The sequence below is a fragment of the Symphalangus syndactylus genome, chromosome 8, assembly GCF_028878055.3.
Source record: "Symphalangus syndactylus isolate Jambi chromosome 8, NHGRI_mSymSyn1-v2.1_pri, whole genome shotgun sequence".
In the NCBI taxonomy this organism is placed as follows: Eukaryota; Metazoa; Chordata; class Mammalia; order Primates; family Hylobatidae; genus Symphalangus; species Symphalangus syndactylus.
This window is the reverse complement of record NC_072430.2, coordinates 77,978,489-77,996,917: the sequence shown is the minus strand read 5'-3', so window position 1 is coordinate 77,996,917 and position 18,429 is coordinate 77,978,489.

Genomic DNA, 18,429 nt, shown 5'->3' with positions numbered 1-18,429 from the left:
CTGGACACAGACACATGCAGAGGTAGAACACCATGGGAAGATGAAGACAAAGACTGGGATGATGTGTCCATAAGCCAAGGAATGTCAAAGACCAGCAGCAAAGCACTGGAATCTAGGGGAGAGGTATTATGGGACAGATTCTTCCTTACAGGCCTTAGCAGGAACCAGTCCTACTGCCACCTTCATCTCAGACTTTTGGCTTCTGGAACTGTGAGACAATAAATTGTTTAAACTACCCAGCTTATGGTATTTTGTTACATCAGCCCTAGCAAACTAATACAGATGGTTTTCAGGACTAGTTCACATTGTGGAGCTTGACAAATTACCTTATAACCCTGACTCGTGACCAAATTATTTGTAATCTCTAGATCTAAGTCTTTTTTTTCCTCAGACAGGAGTGGAAAAACACTCCCTGGCCGGGCGCGGTGGCTCACGCCTGGAATCCCAGCACTTTGGGAGGCCAAGGTGTGTGGATTGCTTGAGATCAGGAGTTCGAGACCAGCCTGGCCAACATGATGAAACCTTGTCTCTACTAAAAATACAAAAAATTAGCCGGGAGTGGTGGCAGGCGCCTTTAATCCCAGCTACTCGGAGAGGCTGAGGCAGGAGAATGGCGTGAACCCGGGAGGCGGAGCTTGCAGTGAGCCGAGATTGTGCCACTGCACTCCAGCCTGGGCGACAGAGCGAGACTCCGTCTCAAAAAAAAAAAAAAAAAAAAAAGAATCGCTTGAACCCGGGAGGCAGAGGTTGCAGTGAGCCAAGATTGCACCACTGTACTCCAGCCTGGGCAACAAGAGTGAAACTTCATCTCAAAAAAAAAACCACTCCTCAAATTTTGGTCTTTGGATTTCCTTTTCCTAAATCCAAGATCTTCCTTTTTCTATATCTACATCCTTTTGTTCTGATGTGCAAACTTTTTTTTTTTCTTTTTGTGGAGAATGGGGCCTCGCTGTGTTGCCCAGGCTGGTCTCAAACTCCTGGGCTCAAGAAATCCTCTCTCCTCTGTCTCCCTAAGTACTGGGATTATAGGTACAAGCCACAGCTCCTGGCCTCTTCTGATGTGCTAATACCACTTATTATATCTCAGTTCTCTTAGTCATATTCCAGTTATGTCGCACAGCACATCTGTGTCACTCCTGCCAAGGCTTTGCATACAGTCCAGGACTATTTTCAGTTTTAGTGACTAGAAGAATCACCTGGGGGCTGCTGGTTATAAAAAAGAAAGAAAAGCAGACTTATGACCCCTATCTCTAGAGATTTTGATTTGTAGGCCTGCGGTATCCAGGGTATCTACGATATCTTGGTATCTTGGATACCTGTATTATCTTGTGTGATCCAAGAATGATCACATTAACTAAGCACCACAGGTACTATTAACCTCCTGGATTACCTGTTGATTCTTACCAGTTTTTTTTCTTGAGCAGAATCCAAATTCCAAGCTCTGGAGACATCAAGCTTGGTCTTACTTTGGAAACACTCCCAGCATTTCGGATTTAGGCATTTCCTCCCTAAGCATACAGAAATAGAGTGGGTGTCCTGAGCCAGTCTCACTCATTCATTCGACAAAACTTTTTGAGTATCTGCTATGAACAAAATACTGTTCTAGGGTCTAGGGAAATGTCAATAAAACAAATAGACAAAAATCCCTGCATTCTAGCTGGGAAAAACAGTGAGTTAAATCCATAAACATACAGGTAAGCAGTACTATGGGGAAAAAATAAGCAAGATAGAAGATGTGAGTGTGGGGGACTGCAGGCATCACAGTGTTTTATTTTTTAATTTCTTTTTGTAAAGATGAGGTCTTGCTTTGTTGCCAAGGCTGGTCTGGAACTCCAGACTCCAGTGATCCTTCTCAGCCTCCCAAAGTACTGAGATTACAGATGTGAGCCACCACCCTGGGCCAGGTTGCAGTTTTAAATGGGGTGTTCTAAGTAGGCCTCACTGAAAAAGTGACTGAAAAGTGAGCAGTGTGGCTCTCTAGAAAAGTGTCTCATGCATAGGAGACAACTAGTGTAAAGTCCCCAGTCAGAAGGTGAACACACCTCGTATGTTTCTCAGGAACAATTTAGAGGCCAGGATGGTTGAATTGGAGTGAGAGAGGGAGAGGGTGGCCCAGCTAAATTCAGAAAGGTTACAAGGGAGACACATCATGCCCTTGGAGGCCGTTGCAAGGTCATTGGCTTTTCCTGAGTGAGATGGGGAGCCACTGGAGGGTTTGAGCAGTAACATGCTCTGATTTTTTTTTTTTTTTTTTTTTTTTTTTTTTAGATTCAGAGCGTACCTGTGCAGGTTTGTTACATGGATATATTGTGTAATATTGTGATCTGAACTTCTAGTGAAACCGTCACCCAGTGAACATTGTACCCAATAGATAAATTTTTCAACCCTCACCACCCCCCACCCTCCTCACTATTGGGGTCCCCAGTGTCTATTGCTTCCAATCTTTATCTGGCTTACATTTTTGAAGTATTACTCAGGCTGCTGTAAGGGGAACAGGAGTGGAAGCAGGGAGACTGTTTGGGAGGTGACCCACTAAGCCGAGTGGGAGACATTGGTAGTTGGCAATAGGCTGAGACGGTGAGAGATGGTGTTGCTAGATGTATTGTGAAGGTGGAGCCAACAACTTTCTAACAGACTGGATGTTGAATGTGAGAGAAGAGAGATGTCAAGGAGGATTCTCTTCAGGATAAATCTTGGAATTCTGGCTTGGAATGCTGAGCAGAAGCATCCCCAAATGATACAGCATATGGCCTGCAGGTTTCTGGCCACCATCCTACACCCGGAAGTAGAGCCAGCCTGACGGTGGAGCCAGTGCTGCATGTGGCAGGGCAGAGTGGCAGAAACTGGTCCTGAGGACAGTGCTGAGCCACTGGCTCAACACCCGAAGCCTGATCTACCTCTGCACTTTCAGTTACATCACCAAGGAGCTCCCTTGATTATTTTCTGTTACTTGCATCCAAAAGCATGCTCACTGCTATTCTGATCCAGAGTCGCAGAAGTCTCTCAGATGCAGTTTGCCAGAGAAACTTTTGGAAAGACTTTACTCCTACATACACAGTCTTGATGGACTTGGGCAGATAATTAGGAGAATTCCCTAGGTTACCAGGCAGAGTCTCTTGCTCTCTACCTTCCCTTTCCTTCAGTCAGGAGTCTTTCTCTGTACTGGCCTGCCCAGTGTTGGAGGTGGGTGACACAGGCACTCCTGTAGCCACCACAGTTGGAACTGTGCTGAGTTGCATCTGAAGCCCTGAAGACCAGCACAATATTAGGGCCACGGCCAATCTGCATGACTGCCACTGGTGGTTATTCAAGGCCAAAGGCCACTTTAGTTGCCTAGGCAGGAGTGCAGTGGCACGATCTTGGCTCACTGCAACCTCTGCCTCCCAGGTTCAAGCGATTCTCTTGCCTCAGCCTCCTGAGTAGCTGGGATTACAGGTGTGCGTCACCACACAGAGCTAATTTTTGTATTTTTAGTAGAGGTGGGGTTTCACTGTGTTGGCCAGGTTGATCTCAAACTCCTCACCTCAAGCGATCCACCTGCCTCGGTCTCCCAAAGTGTTGGGGTTACAGGCGTGAGCCACTGCGCCCGGCTAAGACTTTTTTAAGAGCAGTTTTAGGTTCATAGAAAAATTAAGAGGAAAGTACAGATTTTCCATGTATCTCCTGCCTCCACACATGCACAGCCTCCCTTACTATCAACATCCCCCACCAGAGTGGTATCTGTTACAGCTGATAAACCTACATTGACCCATCACTATCATCCAAAGTGCATAGTTTACATTAGGGCTCACTTATAGTGTTGTACATTCTAGTGGTTTGGACAAGTGTATAATTATATCTACTTTGTATATTATTATACAGTAGTATCATACAGAGTATTTTTACTGTCCTAAAGATCCTTTGTGTTCCCACCTATTATTCCTTCTTCCCTCCAAACCCTAGCAACCACTGATCTTTTTACTCTCTTCAAGTTTTGCCTGTTCCAGAATATCATGTAGTTGGAATCATACAGCATATAGCCTTTTCAGATTGGCTTCTTTCACTTCTTAATATGCGTTTAAGGTTCCTCTGTGTCTTTTCATAGCTTAATAGTTCATTTCTTTTTAGTGCTGAATAACATTCCATTGTCTAGATATACCACAACTTATTTATTCATTCACCTACTGAAGGACATCTTGGTGGCTTCTAAGTTTTGGCAATTATGAATAATGCTGCTATAAACATCTGTGCATAGGTTTTTGTGTGGACATAGTTTTTCAGCTCTTTTGGGTAGATACCATGGAGTGTGATTGCTGGATCATATGGTAATAGTATGTTTAGTTTTGTAAGAAATTACCAAAGTGTCTTCCAAAGTGGTTGTACCATTTCGCATTCCCACCAGCAATGAACAAGAGTTCCTGTTGTTTCACATCCTTGCTAGCATTTTATATTTTCAGTGTTCAGGAGTTTGGCCATTCAAATAGATGTGTAGTGATATCTCTGTTGTTTTAATTTGCGTTTCCCTGATGACATATATGGAACATCTTTTCGTATACTCATTTGCCATCTGTATATTTTCCTTGGTGGGTTCAAAGTCTTTGGTCCATTTTTTAATTTGGTCATTTGTTTCCTTATTGTTGGGTTTTGTGAATTCTTTTTATATTTTGGATAACAATCCTTTATCAGATGTGCCTTTTGCAGATATTTTCTCTTTGTCTGTGGCTTTTTTTGTCATTCTTAATTTTTTTTAATTATTGTAATCGAGATGGGGTCTCACTGTGTTGCGCAGGCTGGTCCTGAACTCTTGGCCTCAAATAATCCTCTCACTGTGGCCTCCCAAAGTGTTGGGATTACAGGCGTGAGCCACTATGCCTGGCTTATTCTGTCGATAGTGTCTTTCACAGAGCACAAGTTTTAAATTTTGAAGAAGTCCAATTTAGCAATTATTTATTTCATGGATCATGCCTTTGGTGTTGTTTCTAAAAAGTCATTGTCATACCTGAGGTCATGTAGGTTTTCTCCTATGTTATCTTCTGGGAGTTTTATAGTTTTGTATTTTACATTTAGCTCTATGATCCCTATTGAGTTAATTTTTGGTAGGAGTGTAAAATCTGTATTTAGATTAATTTTTTTGCATGTGGATGTTCCATTGTTCTAGCACCACCTGAAGAAGCTTTTCACAGTTGCACCAGCACTAGATCTCAGACCTCAGGGATGACTTTTCCAAAACATTCTTTCTTATGCCTCTCCCATCTCACTGAATTGGTCTCTTGGCAAATTGCAAACTCCTTAGAGCGCTGTATCAGGAGCAGGGCCAGACCAGCTCAGCATGGCAGAAAGCCTGAAATTATTAGCACAACATCCCCATGTGATAGGTAGTAGTTTATTGCCTGTATTCTACAAAGTTGAGAACAGAGATTAAGGGACTTACTCAGGGGCAGGAAAGTCTTCTATTTCAAATCTAAGATTAGTCTGTCTGATTAACTAATTGCAATCCATCTGTCACATAGAAGAGGGTAGGGCTTTTCAGGAGGAGACCATCTGGCTGGCTGCTTCACTGATTGGCAATTTATTGATACAGACACCACAGATCTGATCCTCAGCTTTACGGTACAATAACTACTCTGCCCTGTGCTCAAGGAGATTAAACTAGAAAGGATCAATTCATCATAGCCAAACTTATAAGAGACTGATGTGTAAATCAGTTTGTCAGTTTATTTATAATAGGAAGTGTTTCTCATATGTGAGAACCCGTAAACTCTTGAGTATGTCCCAATTTGAGAAACACTGCATTCAAACTTCCATTAGGAGACTTTAGTTTAGATCACTTGACCAAAACAGTCATGAATGCAAATCCAGCATGGGCATTGATATTATGTGGCAATACTCTGTAAAAACGTGGTGACACTTGTGTGAAAAATTTTATATTATCTTTAAAATGAAAATGCCACATTTAAAAATTCTTCTAAAGAATTCATGGACCTGTGAAAATATTATTTAAGAATCCAATTTTAAAAACAATGCAATAAGACAAAGGCTTTACTTGAAAACTGTGGCTGTTTATAGATACAGGATGCTCTAAAGCAAGCCCACTCAGGAAGCTGGGTTGCAGATTAGAAGGTGGGTTGGTGGGAGTAGAAAAAGAACAGAGGGAGTTTGCTGTTCCCAGGGAATACGGTGCTCAGACAAGGGCAGTTACTTATTCTGTCTGCATTTGTGGCACAAGTATTTCTGTTTAAGATTCTACCAGTCGGGTCAGGTGCGGTGGCGCACACCTGTAATCCCAGCACTTTGGGAGGCCTAGGCAGGTGGATCACTTGAGCCCAAGAATTTGAGACCAGCCTGGGCAACATACAAAAATTAGTCGGGTGTGGCGGCGCATGCCTGTCATCCCAGTTACTTGGGGGGCAGACGTAGGAGGATTGCTTGAGCCTAGAAGGTTGAGGTTGCAGTGAGCCGAGATCACACTACTGCACTCTAGCCTGGGTGACAGAGTGAGACCCTGTCACAAAACAAAAAACAAAACAAAACAAACAAATAAAGATTCTACCCGTCATGGAGAACAGAGCACCATCTTTCTTGCATTATGGTAGAGAAGCACCAACAAATTATTGCTCACTAACTTCAGTTTTCCTAGACTTCATTTTGAAGCTGTGAACCCTACTTGCCATTGCATCATTTCTTGGTAAATAGGATGCCCTTTCCACTTGACAAGGAAGAGACGTGGACCAGGTCCGTGAACTCCAGAGCCCCTGGCTTTTCCAATTAGCATGTTGCTAGTTTCTCTCATTGAACTAAATCATGAGGGATCCTTAAATACTACAGGAGACAGGAAAAGCAACCTTCTATCTCTTTCTCCATTTTATCCACAACAGTCTGAGAATCACTTATTCTTCTCAAATGACTTTTTCCAGTGTTCTCGACTTACCCCTTTTTCGGCATCTGCCTTTGACTGACCCTCCCCTTTCCCACCTACAGGCTCAATGGAGTCAGTGCTAGGAACTAGGGAGCACCCACCGCCCACTGCCACATACTCCCTTCTAGCTCAGGAGCCAGATTGGACTAGAGCCAGACCCAGCACTGGGCTGCCTCCAAGCAGCCTGGGAGAATGCCTGCTGTTCCCAGGCAGTGATTCTGGGCACAGCCTTCAATTGCCAACTCTTCCCAGGCCCCTCAGAGCCCAGAAAGGGCATGTAATCCCTTACACTGCTTGGCAAGAGTCTGTTTGTTCTCTAGCATGGTCAGAACCAGGGAGAAGGGTGCCTGGCTAGTTGTAGAAATGAGAGTGCTGCCCGGGAGTGCTGCTGGGGAGCTTGTGGTCGGCGGACCCCTCTCTTACCTGTCTGCTATACCTACTCAGTGCTGACACCCGTGCAGGTGCCACCAGTGTGCTCTTCAGTCTAGCCGGGCTGGACTGCTGCTATCACCTTTATCTGCCCTATCACTTCCTACCTGTGCATGTGGCTTATCTTCTTCCCACAGCCTGGACTGCTTGTCCATTTTAGCTCCTCCTCACCAAATCGTCCCCACCCTTGAAGAGCCACAGCTGAAACGAGCCCTCCAGGAAGCCTTCTATGATCTACAACCAGAAAGAATCCTTCTTTATTTTTTTTTTCAACTGCCATACCCATTTTCCTGGACCTGTCTTCAAAAACAAACAACATTCTATTATAGCTATTTCAATTATAGCTATATTTCCATTATAGTTATAATCTATTTCAATTATAGCTATTGATGTACATTTCTTATCTATTATACCAGGAAATAAAGTAGGCATAAGGGTATGTCTTGTTGACTTTGTTCTTCCCATAAGGTTCTAAACATTGTAGGTACTTAATCAATATTTGCTGAGTGAATAATAAACGAGAAGGGTTGTACATATGGTGCACAAATGACAGAAGCCTGGGCCCTTCATGAGTTTCCCTTCCGAAGCTGCCTCTAAGCAGGGCTTCCGGGGATTCCTCTGACTTCCTCACACACTTGCAGCTAAGGGGATCCATTGCAGGGGGGAAGGGAGCCTCCAGCTTCTCGATCCAGCAGGAAACCAGTGTTCCTTCTGATTGGTCACTGCTTAGGCCACCCAAGTTGTGAAATATTTTGAATACCAGCCCTGCATGCAAAGGAAGGCAGCACCCAACCAGATGACATTAAAGAGACACTGGATACAAATGCGTGTTACGGCAGTAAGACATTCTCATTGAAGGAGGTGAGAGAAGATGGGGAAGCCGAGCGTTGGAAGCTGGAAAGCAGGGGAAATCATTTCACCTTTTGTTAATTACTTGTGTAACTTTGGACAAAAGAGTACTAGCCTGGAGCCAGAGACCTGAGTTCTAGTCTGGTACTGAGACCTGCACTTGGGTCTTGGGCAAAGTCACTTCATCTTGTCACAGTTAATTAGCCTACACAGTAAAAGAGGATGGTCAAGGTTATGGTGAGATACAGGGCTGCTTGGTGAATGTAGAAAGTCATGAAGCCTGGAGAACGGACAGGCCAAAGGGAAAGTGTTTATATGTTGAGCTTTCCTGTGAAAGAAAGTGTCCATTTTGTGTGTGTGTGCTGTACTTCAACAGGATACATTGGCTCTCCACCAAGCCTTGGAATTGAGCATGTGCCAAAAGATGGAGAAAATAAACAGGAGTATTCAGTGTTAACCTGACATTTCAATACCTAATGTGCCCAGTGGTCCAAAGTATTTTCGCTTGAAACAAGAAGTACTTCTTGTCAGTTCAAATCACAGTTAAACTATGCTCTTTTTCTTTATAAAGATAGTTTTAAAAAATTTAAGTTCTCTATCATTTCTCCTCTGAAAGGGCTCACAACACATTGCCAAGTGTGCCCGTGGGCACAGAGTAGGTTCTGTAAAAGTTTGTCGTCATTAGTTTATTATCATTGCTTTTATGCTTTTGCTGAAGAAAATCACTTGTTGATTATATTTTTCTGTACAAATAGAATTGCTTAATAGAAGAAAAGGAAATAAAGCAACTGTCAGAAAATTACCCAAAAGCAGAAGTTGAGTTTCTTTCACATGAATGTTCAAGTGTTTCAGCCACACACTCTAGTCTTGGCAGCTCATGATTGGCAAAGGCCGGAGCTGTGTTGAGCAAAGTCAGAAGTGCAGACAGCTGAGCAGCCAGAAGCATGCAGGCAGGCGGTAGACATGTGGGGTGGTGTTGGGGATGAGTCTTCATTTGTTTGTTAAGACAGGATCTGGCTCTGTTGCCCAGGCTGGTGTGCAGTGGTGTGATCTCGGCTCACTGCAATCTCCACCTCCCAGACTCAAGCCATCCTCCCACCTCACTACAGGTGCACACCATCATGCCTGGCTAATTTTTGTATTTTTTGTAGAGATAGGGTTTCATCATGTTGCCAGGCTGGTTTCAAACTCCTGAGCTCAAGCAATCTACTCACCTTGGCCTCTCAAACTGTTGGGATTACAGGCATGAGCTACCACACGAGGCCTGGGGAAGAATCTTTGAGCAAGGCCACTTAGTAGCAGTGAACACCAACCACTCACAAACTCAGTTATAATCCATGTAACAGAAACTTGCTGTGGACTTCCTAATTTCTCAGACATGTGTTGTATTTCAGGAATCTTGAAAGCTCCCCATGGGAACTTTCTCTAAACTGGTTCTGTTCAAGATCAAACCCTGACCTGCTGACTTGTAAGATAACTTTCTACATTTGAGAAAAATTGGAATCTGAAAGTCTTAAAAATAAGTATATGATAATAGCTTACAATCTGGAATAGAGATTTACAGTTTCAACAATATGCACTTAAGCTTGAAGTGTTCCCAACTTCTTTTTTTCTAGATAGGAGCCATAAATATAGTACCTAGTAGGAAATAAAGGCTGATAGGTGAGCAGTGAGACAGCTGATTGTTTTTCTGGCAAAAAGAATTTTCATAACTTATTCATACACTACTGGATTAATGCTTAGACTAGCTGCTGGCTATTTATCACCTACAAAAATTTGGTCTCTGTTTTTAATCTTGATAAGAGAGCAGTTGTTATTGTTGTCTTCAGAGAAAGAATGGTACCTGAGAGAGACTGGCACCAACAAGTAGGGCCAGAGTTTTAACAAGGAGAGCTTTGTTACACCAAAAGGATTTGGGGGATGGTGTTTTAACACATTCTGCCTCAGAAAATTAAGTTTGCTAATGGCTTTTGTTGTTAAATGCAAGTGGATAAAATATGTGTCTGATTAGTTTCATGATAAGAGGGCAAGTCCCCAACTCTGCTTATACCAGATATAAGCTGATGCACTGGTTTTGCCTTAAGTCTGAAGTTTTAGGAAGGACTTTAAATGTAAGTATAAGTAGCAACATAGACAATTGTCTCCTTCAGGTCTTTCATCAATGTCACATCTCAATCAATGCCTGCTTTGACCATCTTATTTAAAATCGTGATATCACACGCAGCCTCTACACTCTATTGCTTTTCTTCATTGCACATATCACTTTCCAACCTATGAATTTACTTATTTGTTACATTTGTTAGCTATTATCTGTCTCCTTCTACTAGAAGGTAACCTCCACAAAGGCAGGGTTGCCTGTGTTATTCACTGACATATTTTTAGTGCCATAAACAGTGCCTGGTTTGTAGTAGGCACACAGTAAACATTTGTCGAATGATTGGATGGACATCTAAATATCTGCACTTTCAAATCCTCTTCAGATCATAGAACACTACCAACATCCAACAACCCTAAGGTGCATTTCCTTTTATTTTTATTATTATTATTTTTAGGTGCATTTCTTAAAGACAAAATCCCTGTGGGTGTATGTGATCAAAGTATAGTCCGAGTACTGATGTTGGAACACAAATGTTTGGAGTTCCAGTCATTCTTTGAGCATTTATGGAAGCAGCTAAGTGTCAACTTTGTTTAGGACATACAGAGGAAGCTCTCTCAGTTACTAGTAAGTCAAGGCAGCATATATTTGTGAACCACTCATTTCTGTGTACCTGGTGCTGAACTCGTGGCACTTCCCAAAAAGGAGTGCACTCTGCCATTGTTCTCACCAAAGTTTGCCATGTGGCTGGGGAAGTTTCCATGTAAAGGCTGCCTTATGTATCTTGACTCTTATTAGCAAGAGGATGTACCTAAGCTTGAGAAAGGAACTGCTCTAATTTGAGGGTTTTTTTTTTCTCTAGGCCAATGAAGATCATTAAAAGCATTTGCAATCACTTGCTTAGACCAGTGGCTGGTTCCTTTGACTTGATGACCAAAAATTTTTCAAAGTAATTATTTGTGTAGTGAGACTGAGCTGAATATTTTCAAATTATCTCTGTATCCAGGTGCTCTTGTGAGGAAGATAGGTTGCTTGTTTCCCTGCTGTCCTCTACTTGCTGTAAGTGATTCAGTCATAATTGGATGCCCAATTCTCTTGTCTCTTTAACGAAGACAAGTCTGTGTTTCACTCCTACCCTGGCTTACCAATCAGAGCTCCCCATGTCCTCCCAGGCATGTTCCCCTGTGCTCTCACCTGATCAATACACTCAATGTCTAGTCCTGTGGTCCCTGGTCCCTCCACTTCTAGCCCCCACTGCATGTCAGAACCAGATCAATCCTTCTAATTCATGACTTTCAGCTTACTGGGCATCTCTTTAGAAATTAACTTGACAACAATCCATAGAACGAAATCCAGACTTCTCACCCTAGCGTCCTAAGCCTTCCATCAAGTGGTCCATCAGGTTTAGGTGACCTGAGCTCCTACTCCCAACCAGAATGAACACTGTGCTTCAAACTGGTCTCTTGACTCCTCTTTCCATTCCAGGTTCTCATTTTCCCTTTCCCAGTCCTTGCTCTCCATCCAGGTCCCATCTCCATGACTCTGACCCCATCTCCATGGCTCTATTGATGCTTCTTCTCATCCATCCACCCATTCGTTCATTCAGTAGATATTGAGCTTCTACCATATACTAGGCAGTGTTTCAAGCTCTGGGGATATAATCTAGGCAATTTGAATGTCTCTCCTTTTACCTCAATCCAAGGTGATCCAAACCATAGACTGCCTTCAGTAGCCAATTCAAACCTCAACTTCTCAATGGTTCCCTGACTCTGCAAGGCAGCCAAGTGTACTGGTTAAGAGTAAAGACTTAGGAATCAGATAAATTAGTGTGAGAATATTGCTCTGCCACCAAATATTTGTGGGATATTGGGCAATGTACCCAATCTTTCTAAGCCTCCCATTACCTCATCTATAAAATCGGGATCATAGGTACCTCATGGATTTGTTGTGAGGATAAAGAGAGATGATCAATAGTGATGTTGCTGTTATTAACTTTTCTTTCTCTAAAAACTTATAGCAGAATAAATGATGCCTGGCCAATTAAGAATGAGTGAATTTTGCTTGTGATGTATCTGTGTGTCTCTTGAAACTCCTTCCCTGCTCCGTAGTACTTAACAAATGCATAGTGAATGCATGCCAGTAAGAGGACACTTCGCTGTCTCATCTCTCCTATTGGATCCCCAATTCCTCAGGGACACCAGCTTCTGGCTGTTCTTTCTGTACCCTCTCCCAGGCCAGATGAACTCATTCTGTGGACTGAAAGCCATTAAGATAGAAAAGGAGATGCCTCTATCTGATCTAAGGCTAATGGGAGAGGAAAACTTTTACAAACTGGAGGGGGCCTGGATTTCCAGCTAGCATTAAGTGGCCATATCAAAGTATAACGCACGGCTTCAATTTGGTCTGTCAAAGATGGAATTAAACGTAAATTTGAAGTTTCACAACATAGTTCTCTCTATTATGGGTGCTTCTGTGCATTAAAATCATCTGTATGAGGCTCACTGGGATGGGCAGAGATTCAATTCACTGCTAATGGCTTAAGGAAATGGGGTGGTGAGAATTAGGGTCATCTATCCCAATTGGGGCAAGAAGGAGAGCTAGAAAATGTGTTTTTCAATCTTGACATCTTGCCAGCTGGAGCTGAAGGGAAATGTTTTTCTGAACTCATTGAGCAGCCTACTCACAAATCATAGAGATAGCTGCATTCCATGAGAATAGATATAATTTTTATGTGGTCTAGTTAAAGACTTGTACCACCCACTCAGAGTTGTGCAGAGCACTCCTCAGGGACCCTTGAAACTACACCACACCACGAGGTAGAAGCCCACTTTAGCAAATGCCATGGTCATGGGTTTTATGCAGTGAGGCTATTTGCATATCCCCAGTAACAGTTTGGAATATTACAAGAAAAATAGAACATGGCAGATGCACCCACCAAATTCTGCATATTTAGTCATCAGTAGATAACTAAGATATTGTCCATAGGTATGATATTCAGGTGTGGTATCTGTTTTGAAATACCTATTTGGCGTTAAGTAGTCTTAATAAGAATAAATATTCTAAATAGGTTACAAATGAACTTTATCTTTTCAAAAAAACTTCAATCCTACAATCTCATCCAGTTCATTTTTTTTTTTTTTTTTTTTTTTTTTTGAGACGGAGTTTTGCTCTTGTTTTTCAGGCTGGAGTGCAGTGGCGCCATCTTGGCTCACTGCAACCTCCGCCTCCCAGGTTCCAGTGATTCTCCTGCCTCAGCCTCCCATGTAGCTGGGATTACAGGCACGTGCCACTACGCCCGGCTAATTTTTTGTATTTTTAGTAGAGATGGGGTTTTACCATGTTGGCCAGGCTGGTCTTGAACTCCTCAGGTGATCCACCCTCTTTGGCCTCCCAAAGTGCTGGGATTACAGGCGTGAGCCACTGTGCCTGGCCTCATCCTGTTCTCAAGACCAGCCTGGAACAAGGGCAGAATAGATAATTATGACAATGTGACAATGTTACAGGTGAACAAAGAGAAAAGGTAAATGACTTGCCCAAGGTCACAATGCCTGTAAGGAGCAGAAGTAGGACAAGAATCCTAGTGGCCATTACTATTATTGTGATGATTATTATATTGACTCCATGACATACTTCTCTGATTGCTCTGCTCTGCTGTCCTGTATGAAGAGATTTCAGTAATGCATGTGCTCCAGAGCTGCTTTAGTCTACCCTGGGCTGAGGAGTAGGGTGGCACTGATTGGGTCCTTGCCTTTGGTGTAGATATGGGCTGAAAACCTGGCCTTACCTTCCTGGCCCATTTGTTAGTTTTGTTTGTGGCCAGGTATGAGTAAGATGGTTAGAACTGGGGCCCTTTTTACATTTCATGTTTTTCTGGTTTCTAAAAATGAAAATGGCAAGAAATCCCTGCAGCAGGAGTATTTGTTCTAGGCAGGGTATTTCCTGCCAGTTTCCTCCAGGAGGAAGATTTACCTTTAGGGCAGTCACGCTCCCCATCCTAGGTATGTGATTGCTCTGACACCTTTTGAAGCTACATCAGATTCAGCCTTTCAGGCGTGTCCTGGTCTGACTATTGGATTGGAGTGCAAATGCAGTAGATTGCATGAATTAATTTTATTAAAAAAAAAAAACTGTTCTTAAAGTTGGGAGGTGCACACATTTGCCAATATTATCCTGAAGCTTTAAGGGCCCTCCCAGCCCCAGGGGAGTTGGGCTGGCTGGCTTGACTGCAGGAAGAAGCTGTGGTGACCAGCACAGACTGACGCATGCTGGTTTGATGGTGGGACAGCATCTGGCACAAGCCCTGGCAGTTCATTATCTGAGATCACTCACTCGCATTTGGTCTTTGCTTGAATTTCTTTTGGAAAAAAAGAAGAGAAACACACCCCAAATCCCAGGTAATGGAACATCATTAAATTGGAGGCACCAAGGTTGCAAGAATGGGGAGGATTTTCACTGGACAAGAAAATGTAAAACACCCTTGCTCCGCCATAGCTGGAACTCAGCCATGTTGCATATCTGCATTAATCTAGCTGCTGATGGTTGTTCTGAGGGCAAGGACCTGAGTTTTGGATGCTCACGAATCAGAGAACGGTGCCAGGGGAAACCCAGAGTTGCATTTAGCAACTCTACCCAGAGAATGCAAAATACACCTTCCTGTTCAGTCCCCTTTACACACTGCTTAGACGTGGTGGACTCCCAAAGCTGCAGGGGAAGGCATGACTTCGAAAGTCTGTAACAGGCTGTATGAACATGCTTTCCCACATAAACACTGAGACATCTGGGGAGAGAGAGGGGGAAAAAAGAGGGATGGAGGCAGGGAGACCTCTAGACAGAATAAGCCAAGAGCGCAACAGCAGCTGTGAACGTGCCAGAGGCAGGCAGGCAGAGAGCCAGGATTCTCTGAGCAAAAGCTAAGCAGCAGGGCAAGCCACTCTCCCAGCAGAGTCACTGGCCTGGAAGTGTTGGATGGTGCCCACCAGTTGCCTAAGCAACCAGGGAGTGTCTAGAATTTCTGGGGGTTCGTTTAAGCTCTGGACCCCAAGAGGGAACTTCTTTATTCTTTCCTAACTGCATGGAGAACAGCTGGAGGGTCTGAAGGGACCATGTGGGTTGGGCTCTGAGAGCTGCTTCCTCCCTGGCTAGCAGAGTCTCTGGCCGTTGTGGATGCGTCAGCACAGTAGCTTTGTGGCTCTCAAGCTGGGTTCTGCATGGAAAATTATATTCGTTACTGTATCCTAATAATTTGGCATGGGTGGGACTTAATTTTTTAGTTGTTGACACAAGGTCTCTGCTGCACAGGCTGGAGTGCAGTGGTTCAATCACACCTCCCTGCAGCTACCAACTCCTGGGCTCAAGCAATCCTCCCACCTCAGTCTCCCAAGTAGCTGTGACTACAGATGTGCACCACCTTGCCTGGCTAATTTTTGTATTCTTTGTAGAGATGAGGTCTTGCTATGTTAGTTGCAAACTCCTGGCCTCAAGCAATCCTCTTGCCTTGGCCTCCCAAAGTGCTGGGATTACAGGTTTGAGTCACTGCACCCGGCTTAATTTTTAAATTGTCCTTTGCTGGCTGGGGATCATGTTTTTCTCCCCAGAGTCTCTGCATCACTGTGCTCGAGTCTCCAGCATCCTCCAGCACTTATGATTTCCCTTCTCCCACCTCAGCAGGAAAGAAACTGAGCATGCTGACACTTATAGTATCTCATCCTCAAATCCTTGGAGGCCCAGTCCTCAGGAGAGGAGGTAGCCTTATCTACACCAGCTGCGTGCAGCCCACGTCCACAGAGGGGTAGGGAGAGAGCCACAGACACAGCCTCCTCCACTCCGTGGTACCCCCTCTCTTTTCAACCCTCTTCCTTTCTAAAACTAACTGCATTCCCTAGGCCGCCTTATTTTATTTCCTGGCTCCCAGAAATCTTTAGTGTGAGAACAGGCAGAGGAATCTCCTGGGGTGTATTTGGAAGGAAGGGAGTAAGCTCGGGGTTGGATAACTTCCACGAGCGGAATCTCAATCAGTGGTTCTTAACCCTGCTGCACAATAGAATCATCTGGGAGCTGTTAAAAAAATTGCAACGCTCAGGCCGAGGCCCAGAGATTTTGCTCAATCGGTCTAAATAAAGGTTTTGTTTAAAAATTTTTTTTTGACAAAGATATTTTTAAAAACGACTCCCAGAGATGAGAAGCACCGACCTAACGGTGAGTAGCTTGGGCATAAGCACAGGAAAGGTTCCTGTGTGCTGTGTGATGGGTCTGAACCTTATTCATCTGCAGGAAGCCTCTCAGTTTGGCTGGTCAAGCAGCTGTGCTTGTCGGCAGAGACAGCTTGCTTCCTACCAGATACACCCTCTTCCTTGGCCTAAACTTGAGGGAGGTGGTGTTGGGTACAAAGACCCCAATTCTGTGGCATCGTTATAGCAAGAAAGTTTTTGAGCCGTCGGCAGAGGAGAAATACGACTTCAGAGCACTGGGAGGGAGGGGGGTGGCTGAGTTTTTTTGTAGGTCTAAAATAAAACCCAGAGGATGGGCGGGATGAAGACAAAAGGAGGGATGAAACAGAAGTGAAACAGCAGACAGAATCATGAACGAAAATGAGAGCATCCAGAAAGACTAAAAATTCTCATACACCTGTTCTTTGAACATCTCAGAAAGTTGGTCTTTTGACTCAAACAATTAAAATTACAAGTGGCCTTCCTTGGAAATCTGTCTCAAATCTCTGAATAGCTATAGCTCTGGCAGCTGCATTGGGACAGTTATTTCAGTGTCCCAGAGGAAAGATATTTTGGGGTTTAATCCTTGCCAGAAATAAGAAGCCAAGGGAAAAGGAGAAACATTACAGAATTTCCAAAAATATTTTGATAGCAATGCAAAACTTTGTAGAGGCTTGAAGAAAAACTAGAGTACACTCTTATTTTAAGGACGCCTAGTGGACTGGCTCTGTATTTTGGCCAGTAGATTATTATGTTTGTCAGATCTTCAGAAGGGCCTGTAAGTTCATGGATATACACATTTGAGTATGTGTGTATACTGTGTGTGTGCGTATTTGTATGTATGTGTGCATTTGTTTATATGTTCTCAGTCACTGTTGTGATTTGTATATATGGACTAGATTAATTTTATTTAAGTTTTAAAATAATATAGGCCTTTTCCTATTTAGGAAAATGAGAGCGATAACATAAGGTAAGTCTGGTGAGAAAGTTAAACAGGGAAGTCTTCAGTTAGAGATTTAAAGTTGGACTATACCATTTAAGCATCAAATATGACCTGACCCATCTGCAGTCATCAAGGCAGTTCTGGCTCATTACCGTACTCGAGAACCTTTTGTAGGTCTGGCTGGGAAATCATTTGCTCCTAAGAAAGCTTGCTGTTTTTCTCCTCCAGCCTTTCTTCCCTGTAGCAGCTCCTACGTCCCTTGTATTGCTTAGGAAAAGTCTCTTTCTTTCTTTTCTTTCCTTTTTTTTTTTTTTTTTTTTAGAGATAGGGTCTAGCTCTATCACCCAGGCTGGAGTGCAGTGGCATAATCATAGCTCACTGCAGCCTCCAACCCCTGGCCTCAAACTATCCTCCCACCTCAGCCTCCCGCACAGCTAAGACTGCAGGCACATGCCATCCTACCTTGCTTGGAAGAGTTTGTTTCTACTGTGTCCCAGTCTTAGTGGTTAAAGGACTTTGCTTCTCCCCAGCAATTTGGCAATAAGACTGTTTTATGGGTTCTCATTTTTATTAGTGAAAACTATTATTGTTCTGTAATATTTTATTTGTTACAATGTGTTCATTTTCTCCACTAACACCCAAGGGCAGTGTTGCACAGGGTACAGTTTTGAAAATAAAAAATAAAAATAAAATAATGTTAATTACGCCCTAAAGGTTGGCAGATGTGGATTTAAGAATTATTGCATTGTACAGGTATCCCTCAGTCCTGTGCATGTTAATAAATATCTTTCCATCAGTCAACTTGTCTGGGCAGCCAAATCTGTAGAATCAGTTTTTGATTAAAGCTACCAAAAGTGGCAAAGCTTTGCTTATCTCAGCAAAGAAGGTTTTCATGCAATTTGGGACAGAGGAATAAACATTTCCGTGGTAAAAAATAAAAGTACAGGGTTTGAAGGAACAAGATTTTCTGTCATCCAAGTGTGAGGCCTTGAAGGATAGGTAGCTAATACTG